At 43.2% G+C, this 11,281-nt stretch overlaps 1 non-coding gene across 1 annotated transcript; it reads left to right on the top strand.

Moving 5' to 3' along the window:
* The first annotated feature begins 4,291 nt into the window (after positions 1 to 4,291).
* Positions 4,292 to 4,400, top strand: LOC136547644 (small nucleolar RNA R71). The gene has a single exon (XR_010781608.1). It is a non-coding gene; the product is annotated as a small nucleolar RNA R71 (small nucleolar RNA).
* The last annotated feature ends 6,881 nt before the right edge of the window (positions 4,401 to 11,281 follow it).

The raw sequence follows: 11,281 nt of genomic DNA, 5'->3' as shown, positions 1-11,281 counted from the left end.
CCAGTTTGCTAGCACGCTGTTAGTCAGTAACCTGGCACCATCGGAGAGCCCGCCGTCATGATAGATTGTCCAATAGGATCGTCCCATGCAAAAATGTGAGGTGTCACTTTGTGAATCACTAGTTCCCACACTTCACCATTGCTATCCATCTCATAGAAGCACCAAGGTATAGAGTCCACTAGCTCACTCACTCACTCTCACACTCCCACTCTCTCTCTCTCTAGTTCATCTCTCTACTCTCTCCCAAACTCAAGCAAGGAAGAGGAGGAGGAAAGGAGGAGAAAGGAGAAGGGATTGGAGCTTGGAAGCAGCAAGAGATGGCTGTGGACATCACCTAGAGGCTGTCATCCACAAGTGGTAGGGGTTTTAGAAGGGGGAGAAGCCCTCTCACCCTTGCCATAAGGAGCTAGGAGGAGAAGGAGGCAAGAAGAAGAAGGTTTTGAGTCACCAAGGAGGAGAGCCAGCTGCTCCATCATCTTGGAGAGCTTGGTACCTTGTGTTTGCAGCCCTTAGTAACGATCTAACCAAGCCAAACCTAGGATTGTGTCTTTAGGAGCCAAAACCTAGGAAATATCGATTTGTGGTCTAGAGTTGGTTTGCACCCAATGTAGTTAGAACCAACCAGTTAGATATGTTCTATACAACCCTAGTAGTCTACCCTAAAGAAGGTTTACACATGCAAGCACTATGGGTGAAGATTTGGATCTCGAGTTGATATGAAGTGTTCACTATTAGTATCAATAGAGGCTCCGACATCACCAGCGAAGTGTCCATTAGTACTGAATGTCTCACTGCTCACCTACACCAGAGCGTCCTATGAGTTATACACCAGAGACAGAGGAGTGTCCAGAGAACTTAGATCATAGTTTTGGGTATAGCGGAGTGTCCATCGATATTTTGGAGTGTTCGCTGAATTATAGACTGGAAACCTAAGAGCAGCCAATTCCTATGGATGACCCATCACTCACACGGAGTATCTGATGGAGCCTGAACACTTAGTAGCCCACAGCACCCTACAGACCTAATCTAATGGATGGTCCGCCACAATTGACGGAACCTTCCGATAGAATCACCTTTTACATAGAGAGATTCCCGAGAGTACAGACTTTGTACTAGAGGGTCTGATCCTAGTTTGAAGAGTCCGATGGACCTAGAGAGCCAATATCCCACTAAGTCCTAGTAACCACCAGACCGTCCGACATCCACGCCGGACTATCTGATAGTTACAAGTCAGCAGACCCCTAGTGTCTAACTACACACTTACTCATGTGTCACTAAAGCATAAACAACCAAGAATCATTGCATAGCATGAGCATGCACTTTATGTAGTTCACTCATCAAGCATCATGCATGTATAGGTGACGATTCTTGAAGAACCTGTTGAGGAGGAGACTTAGGAGGAAGAAGTCGTTGAGCCTAGCAATGATGTTGAAGGCAGGCCCCTATGCATCCCTATCCTTTACAAATGCATAATGAACTATGTTTATCTATTGCATTGCTATGTTACTATATGACTAGTGAATCGGGAGGGAATTACCTATGTCAAGCCCTATCCATATATTGCCACACCAATCAGCCATACATGTCTTGTTTAACAACCATGCTTAGTATGCTTAGATCTTAGAAGTCGAGCTAATGATGGGTTTCTCATTACTCACGCGATGATAGGATGATAATCCACTAAGCAGCACCTTAGGAAGGGATCAACACTTGTTCCACTTGGTTATGGTATGAGCTTTGGTCGGCAAGGGGTATGGTCAAGGCAAGATGGGGATTCTTGGATGGCATAGCTTGCTTACAGATTAAGGACCGTGTATCCGTGGTAGTGAGTATGAACATAAAACTATACAGACCACTTGTCGCCAAAGGGGGAGACAAGCCAAGTAACTGATTAGGACCGTCTTATCCTTGAAACAAGCAAGGGGGATGGCGTTGCTCAGGAATGTCCAGGACATTGAATGGGCATCCAGTCAAACCTTTCATCAAACATCATGGCTGAGCTGGCGAAAGGTTGAGGCATCGAGATATCCCTTCTGTACCGAAGGGTCTTATGGCCAATATCTCTTGTTTCAGGTGGGGTTAACTTGTACCCCTCTACAGAGTATAAAAATTGAAAGCAATAAGTTCTACTTCTAGATATGGACTAGAGATGGGATTGGAAATCAGGACTCGTGGAAGATAGAGTTCCCGCTTGTTAATGCCTAACTTGATTACCTATGCTATGCTTAATAACTACTACATCATAGACCACCTTTAGTTTATAGTATAAATGCTTTTATGCAAAGTTATGCATTCCTTGCTACTACCCAAATGCATAATCCTTGTTTACTATATTGGGTAAGTCCTACGAAGTACACTCGAGTACTCACCCTATGTGATCTTATGTTTTGCAGGTACCATAGCCCCTATGCATGGATTCTTCTATGCTCCCGACCCCTCGCTAGATCAGGAGTGGTGAAGGATCTTGTGTTCCATAGATACATTGATGTGGCACACCCATGTATATGTTATCATGAACTATGTTATGTTGAAAGACTTCCGCTAGACTTTGATGTAGACTGTAATGTGTGATCATGTGATGAACTAAGTGTGTGAACCAAGTCTTGTCAACTTTAATGTTTTGAACTTGTAATGTGACCTAAGCACTATTGTGATGTATTCTCTCTCTCGAACTAATCCTGAAGAGGAGTTGCCACGTGCGGTCCTAGAAACCTCGTTGTTGGTTTCCTTAAATTGAGGGGTCAAGTGGTCGACACTTGATTTAGGTGGATTAACGCGGTGGTCACCCACATTGGACATTATGTTGACACCCGATCCAATATCGCAGAAGGTGTTGTGGAAAATTCTTTGTCCAATTGTACACTCAATCATCGGTATTCCTAGATCTTCCTTCTTGGCAAGGAATGGTGAAGCTAGGAGGTGGTCGTACCCTAATTGAAGTGTGTTGATCATCTTGACTGATTATTCTCTTGGCTATCTGGCCCTGTTCTTCCTTCTTCGGTTGTTCCTTTTCTTGCATACTGTTGTTTCCTCGAGCAGATATGCCATCTATGGATGACTAGGAGAATGCAAAATATGATTCTTGAAAGTGAATTTCTCCTTTCTATCCTTAATTGTGAAATAGATATTGGCACTATTCCCATAGATGATGGCTTTTGTGGTGCTTAGGAAAGGTCGGCCCAAGATAATGGGTGCCCTTACATATCCACCCATCTCCAAAACCACAAAGTCTATGGGTACATACGAGGATCCAACTCGTACACAGATGTCTTCAAGATTTCCCTTGGGTAGCAGAGTGACTGATCTACAAGCTATAAACACATGTTTGTGTACAACAAAGTTTCTCCATTAATTTTATCATAAATTACCTTCAGCATGATGTTAACAGTTGCTCTGAAGTCACAGATAGCTTCTTGGAATATGTGAGGTCCAATGGCTATGGGGATGATAGGTCTTTCTAGATCACCTTTCTTGACGGGCATGGAATAATCCTTCTATCCTCCGCTAGAAGGTTCTATGTAGTATCCTGCAGCATTGTGAATATCAACAATATTTGTAGTTTTGGGGTCTTCTGGCTACCCTGAAATCTTACCTTTGTCGATCGAAGGAACTGTAGCCGCCAGCTGAGCTATTTGTGATTCTATCATTTTATTAAAGCTATGCTGGTTTTTAATGGCTGAGGAGAAGCTATCCATTCTATTATTTATATTTTCTAGGATTTTGTCATTGGAAGCTAATTTTCTAGATAAGCCCTCCATAATTTAGCTTGACCAGCGACTAAATCTCTCAAAGATGGTTGGTTATTGAAACTATTGAAATTATTACCTTGATAGTTACCTTGGTAATTACCTTGGTAGTTCAGCCTTTGTTATTGATTCCATCCTTGATTTTATTGAGGACGATAGTTGTTGTTGTTGACGAAGTTTACATCCTCGTGGGTTTCAGGACAGTTGTTCCTTGAGCGCCTAGTGTTTCCACATTCTTCACAGGTCATGCAGGAATCGTGAATGTGCATGACTTCTTTCTTTTCATTGGCTCTCTCTTCGAGCCTTTTCTTCAGTAGATCCATCTTTACAGACAGCATGTCTACCTCCTTGAGTTACCTCCACCTCTCTTGCAAGTTTGAAGATGTTCCTCATTCCAACCTTGGTTGGAGGCCATCTTCTCCATGAGAGCTGTTGCTTGTGCGATTGTGAGTGATAAAAATGCACCTCCAGTAGCGCCATCCATATTCTCACGGGTGCTATTTGTCAACCCATGGTAGAAAGTCTACATGAGTTGTCAATCCTCCATCCCATGGTGAGGACATTCTGATATGTAGTCTTGAAAGCGTTCCCAAGCCTCAGGGACAAATTCATCATGTTGCTGCTGAAAACTTGAAATTCTTCCATGCAGAGCATTAGTCTTGCCCATGGGAAAGAACTTTGCTAGGAAGGCAGTGGAGCAGTTTTTCCATGTAGTATTTCTATCTTTGTTGGCGTAGAACCATTGTTTCACCTTTCCCAAAAGTGAAAATGGAAAGAGGCAAAGTAAAATGGCATCTCTAGTAACTCCTTTGATGGTGAAAATGCTGCAAATCTCGAGGAAGTGTTGGAGATGAGCACTTGCATCTTCATGTGCCTTTCCACAAAACTGGCTAGCTTGCACCATGTTGATGAGAGCTGGCTTGAGCTCAAAAGCATTGTTTCCAATGTTGATCGATGGTCCAGTACGGATGTTGGCAGTAGTTGGAGCAGAGAATTCACGGAGAGTCTTGTCAGCCATGGCTTCAAAAACTGGTGTTAAGCTACGCCCTGTTTGGTTGTCTTCTGATTCTAAAGTTGAAACTTTCTTAAGTTTAGCCTTAGTCCTCCTGAATAATGCTTTTGTATCTTCAACGTAGTTTGTCAGAAGGTCAAAACTAGTCATACATTACCCTGCATAAGATATAAAAGTAGATAGAACAAGGATAAGCCCGTTTGAGTAGAGGTATATGGTTTCCTCGATCACATCAATAAGTAAAATTTTATCAATATTCCTTTCTGCCTAGCTACCTTCCTCGGCAATGGCACCATAAATGCTTGTTGACATTTCTAAACATCACCTTTTACTAGGTTGTCATCCCTAGCAATGATGCCAGAAATGTTTGATGGTATTTATTAACATGACACTTTGAGAATATATATATATAAGGAAATCTACAAGCACATAGATAATATACCATTGTAGCATTTCTCTTGGGAGTATTCCAGGTATCGTTATTCATATTTTTACCTCAGAGAAGGACAGGCAAAGTGGAATATATTGATAACTTATACATATGATGGAGAGATAAACCATAACCAAGCTTCTACTCACAATAGGGGTAAAGTCACAGGGTAGGATAAATATATGGTAAATGATCATTGATAATTAATAGTTAAACACTTAGAGTACTCCTTTCTATGGCATTAGCATGACTAAGTAGATACAATAGAGAAATAATTCCTAGGTCATTCTTAATTACAAGTCAAAGCATACTATGATTAGTGCAATTACACTTAATAATCATGTCTAAGATCAACTCCATATCTACACATAAGGGATATTACTAAGGAAGATCAAGAACAGAGCATGACTTCCTTCGCAACTAGATCCTACTTGACCTATATTCGGGGAGTGGACTACAAAGGACTCAATGAGAGTGTCACACTCGCGATCTACCACATGGCCTGGAATATAGAGTGCATCCGCAGGTAAACAACGTATAAGCACCATGCTTACACAATGTCGACCACTCACCCCGTGTACTTTAGAGCGAGCGCTATATGAACTTATTCTTGAACATAGAGACAATCTAGCTATACTAAGCATATAATCAATGTAAACGATGAACATGATAACTAGGAATATGAATAATATTGAAAACAATGTCATATCAATTATAGCAAGCACATGAAATATGAAAGATACAAGAGAGGATACAAGGGCTTTACCAAGCCATGCTCTTGACAAGATTAGGAATCCAAGCGAAGCTTGCCTCCCTCTAGATCTAACCTAGCTAGCTATGCCCTAGAATATTTGTGGAGCTCTGAGGTTCTTCTCTAGATGATGGATGAAGATTATGATCAATGATCAATGATGCCTGAGGGGAGGGTAGGGGCTGGTATATATAGGGGGAACCATCAACCCTGAGCCCTCGGATCAAACCGACATAAAGCATTGGTGTAGATGCAATCCTTAAGGCGGTGGAGAACCGACGTAGCGAGGAGAGGCTGACCAGCGGGGCCCATAGGCTGGCCAGCCACTGCTTCGGTGGTTTGCCTTCTGGTGTCTTCTAGAGTCTTCTGGAGTTGGTTTCGTCGTGGATAAGCGCAATTAAATCTAACAATTAGGTCCACCTTGATAATTTTCTGGATAACCCCTACATAAAATACAAATTCACCAAAACTCATGGAATTTGTTAGTTTAAGCCCCTAAACCTATGTTGGTGATCACTTTCATAATTTAAATTGACGGTTTAAGATGGGTGTTAACTATCGTCAACAACAGTATATCATAACCACAGACCAAGGGCCCAACGTCAAGCTAAGTGGGCTAGTAACAGCCATGAGCCAGCCCTTGCCGGCCCTGGCGCCACTAGTAAGCGCACGGCCATGGGAGGGAGCGCGCGGCCAGGTAGGGGCCACCACCACCAGATGGAGATCCTTCCCTCAGGAGGAATTACAATAAAACAATAGAGATTTGCTTAGAGGAAATAGACTAAGATCTTGTTAGGAGGAAATAATCTATTCCCCTCTCTCCTTCTCTTGTTGCCGTTGTCCCCTCCCCTCTCCCTCGGGCGTGCCCTGACACCCCCAGGCCAACGCCGCCGCCAACCCCTACCGCCGATGCCCCGACGCCCCCATCACCACCACCCACACCTCCATCACCTCCCAAGACATTGTCTAGATGGTCCCCGGGAACAAACTATATCATTTTAATTTACTAATAAGTCTATCACTTCGAGCTGATCAGCGGAGGCTAAAAATAACATGATTTCAAAAATGGATAAACAATAACACATCAGCTAAAATATATATAGTTCTAAAAATATTGTAACTTACAATTGAAAGTATTTGTGACACTATAATATAAATCTGCATTGTCCTTATAAGCCCCCTCCCCCCTAATCCTTTGACATATTGAGGCATGCTGGTGATCTTTGCAGAAAACTTGAAATATAGTTTATTGAATTGTTGTTGCCGTTATGTTCAGGGAAATGCAACAAATGAGAGTAATATATAAATTATTAATGAAAAAATGTAATAGCTATTGTAACAGAAACATTTGCAACACACGCAACTACAGATTGGAAAATCTAAGAATAGTAGCCAAAAACAATGGCAGAATTAAATGTATGGAAAACATTATGAACATCCAAGAAAATATGCACCAAGAGATTGTCCATTCTTATACCCGTGTGTCTATCTAGTTTTCTCCTTTGTTGGAGCTCCAAGTACAGGGAAGTAGATACTGAGTCTCAAGGAAATGCCCCATTGTTTCTATACACGACACGGTGCAAAACCTTATATTTGTGCAATCCTACAACTAAACAACTTGATGAGGAGAGTCAGCCATCATGCATGCATCAACTTAAAGAACTCTAAAGTATTGAATTGTATATATTTAGGCAAAGCATGTATATCATCATCTAACGCACTACAAGATCTAAACTTAAATGAATTAACCGTTGAATACAAGCAGTAATGAACAAGCACACCTTGGTTCAAATTGGCTTGCTCATGTAGCCCCTTTAACTTTTCTTGCACCTCTCAGTTCTCAGTCCTGGACAGACATAATATAAATCGATGGTATCAACAACCTGGCACTGTCACTCAAGAAACAATGTTACTACTCCTGCATGTTGTGGTCAGCACACAACCTGGTGCGACTGCACTTGTGTAGATAATGACCTGAACTCCATCTTTAGTTCATCAGCCCGGCACTGAAGATCTTGGATGTGGTTTGCCTTTTGCACCTCAGCTGTGCTGCATATTCCTGGTTACGGGGAACCCTGCAATTTTATACAAGAATTAAAAAGGAGGAAATTAAGAACATCAAAGGCAGAACTAAAAGGTTGAGCTCTTGGATAAATATATATCCCACATGCATGGCCACTGCATCATTGAACATGAGATATTGGAAATCCATGAATGAACGTACTTCTTGACCCTCTTAGGATCGGTTTTCACGAGCTTCTTGAGTCGGTTGTCCTTATTGATCGTCTCCATATCGGCCTCAGAGAAGTAGTGCTCCTTGGTGCCATCCCTTCGTGACATGCTGCTGCTAGCGCCAGCTCCAAGAGCTGGCGGCCATGGTGGCATCCCAAGTCTGTCCATGCCAAGTATTAGCTTTGGCACATCGGGAACAGGGGTGTAGTTTTCCACATATAAGGAAATGTAGTTCCAGGGCATTTTTGGCCCAGCGCTACAGCTGCTGCCACCAATGCTCATCATGTCGAACTTGTTGGCCAACGCCAGCAAGGCTGTCTAGACTTGGCAACTGCCTGCAACACTGCTGCCCATGCTCTGGTCGCAGCTACTGCTCAAAGTTGATGACCACATAGATAGCAGGTCGCTCAGCTGTTGTAGCGCTTGCTCCTACGACTGGGAATACATGGACATGGAACCATGATAATTCCAGGGAATGCTGCTACTGCTACCGCCAGCGTTGTTCACATTGTCATGCACTGCACGCTTGCCGACGTCGGCATGGCCTCTAGGTTTGGCCAATGCCAATTCCCTCGGCAGTGCCCCTCATGCTCAGCCCACTACTGCCGCTACCGCCCAACTGTAGCATGTGCCTGTCTTCTAAGTTGATGGGAAGGCTCGTCGATCCATGACCATGACCATGAGGTGATGCAAATGAGTGCACAAGGGTACTAAGGTCATCGTCATCATTTTCAAATGAAATAATCTCAGGCTCAAGGCAACATTTGGGACCGCCGAGGTCTGCAAATCATCGAGACATTCTGTCGTTGTTTCTGTCAGGTGCTATGACGTCGTTGCGGGCTTGTTATTCACATTTGGAACCTAGGCCTAAGTTGGAGCACGCCCCAAGAAGATGGAGAATACCTAAGAGATGCCCAAGGATGTCCTCCTCCTTGGCCACCACCTTAGGAGCCAATCAAGGGCGTCCAAGACAAGTTGGAGGCCCAATCCAAGTCAAGTTTGAGTCCATCTCGGGTTCTAGGAGCAGTGTGTAGTAAAACGGACTCCCAAATCGCATACAGACACTGTTTTCGATGATCCACATATGGATAGAAAGATAATTTGATAAGAAAACTAATGGAAGTGGTCCAAAATCAAAAGTTAATCAGAGTCAATGGGAATCGTCAAAACAAGTTGACGTCTAGAATATGTTAGGGCGCTGCATCGTCGTCTTTTGGGCCGTTGGGTCTTGTAACGTGCTGGGACACCTCATGGACGTGAAGAGGGGTCTTTGGATGCCACTTAGGCTATATAATCAGTAGCCGCCGCCTATGTTATGGTTTGGGTTTTGCTTTAGATCAATCTATCTTTGAACAGTCACCATTATCGGTATGTGAAACCCCACATTTCAGTGCTTAATCACATATCCGCAATTCGAGTGCTCTGATACCACTTGATGGGGACGCGGTTCCTAATCTCCCATCAGGTTCAAGATAACTATCAATTTGGTGGAGAGCGACACATCGATGCGGCTTCAGATCACAAAGTCCCGAACCCTGCAACCTTAGCACCACGACTCCTCTAGTTCTCAACCGTGCCACAATCTGGTTGACCTCGCCAAGAAAGCTAATCCCTGCTGCAAATCAAAGAACACAAGAAAGAACAGATAAAACACAACTCAAGTATAGTGACAATTGTGGATGTGTGATTAAGCACTCGAATGTGGGGTTTCACAAACCGATAACGGCTACTGTTCAAAGACAGATTGATCTAAAGAAAATCCAAACCCTAACGTATGTGGCGGCTACTGACTATATAGCCTAAGGGGCATCCAAAGACCCCTCTTCACGTCAATGAGGTGTCCCAATAAGTTACAAGGCCCAACGGCCCAAAAGACAGTGACGCAGCGTTCTGATAGATTCTGAATGTCAGCTTGTTTCGACGATTCTTGTTGACTCTTATTGAATTTTGATGTGGGACCACTTCCATTAGTTTTCTTATTAAATTATATTTCCATCCATAAGTGGATCATCGAAAACGGAGTCTGTATGCGACCTGGGCGTCCATTTTACTATACACTGCTCCTGGAGCCCGAGATGGACTCAAACTTGACTTGGATTGGGCCTCCAACTTGGCTTGGACGCCCTTGCTTGGCTCCTAAGGTGGTGGCCAAGGAGGAGGACATCCTTGGGCATCTATTAGGTGTTCTCCATCTTCTTGGGGCATGCTCCAACTTGGGCCTGTGTCCCAAATGTGAATAATAAGCCCACGACGACGTCGTAGCACCTGACAGAAACAGCAACAGAATGTCTCAATGATTTGCAGACTTTGCCGATGTGATATTGAGGTGGGACTAGATCTATTTGAAATCTTATCAAATAATCTTTCCATCAAGTGCTCATGGACCACAAAGTCACTTCGAATGAAAGCATTATTGCCTTCCCAATGGAGTATTGTCGAGCTACCGATGACCTAAAAGTTCAACTTTGATGGACTTGCACTTTGAGACACATTTGTACCTACAATCAAATAATGACATGTACATGTGGAACCAAGTGAATTGTACCAAAAATCACTATGCAAATGTAGGAATGATCTCACCTTATAATCAATGGTCATATCCAAAAGTCTCATGTCCTCATCAAACTTGATCTATGCTATATGATGAATTTGACTCGATGGTTGTTGGTATTTCTTAACGCAAATAGAAATAATCCGCAAGCGCACGGAAGTACCATTGTAGCACTTCAACCAAAAGTATTTAGGGTATCGTATTTTCCACAAGGAACGGAGGTAAATCTTCTATCTAGTTTGTCCAAGGACAACACAAGGATAGAGTTAGTAGAGGGTAGAGAGGATTCCTATGGTTTTAGGGTCTAAAGATAGAAAGACTCTACTATTACTCGCTTACTTCGGGCACTGGCTTATACCTAGTCAGCCAGGCACCTCCAGCTTGTAGCTCTACGCCATACCCGAATGTGGGGGATTACAAGGGATGGATAGGGTTGTCACTACCTACCACCTACCCCTCAACCATGGAGTTCGAGGCAAACGAAGGTAACTTCTTGCTTAGACACCATGCCTATGCTATTGGTTACTACTCTAGCATTGGCCAGGAACATCTGTCTTTA

This window comes from Miscanthus floridulus, chromosome 3 (assembly GCF_019320115.1).
Source record: "Miscanthus floridulus cultivar M001 chromosome 3, ASM1932011v1, whole genome shotgun sequence".
Classification (NCBI taxonomy): Eukaryota; Viridiplantae; Streptophyta; class Magnoliopsida; order Poales; family Poaceae; genus Miscanthus; species Miscanthus floridulus.
This window is presented reverse-complemented; position numbering and strand designations above follow the sequence as displayed.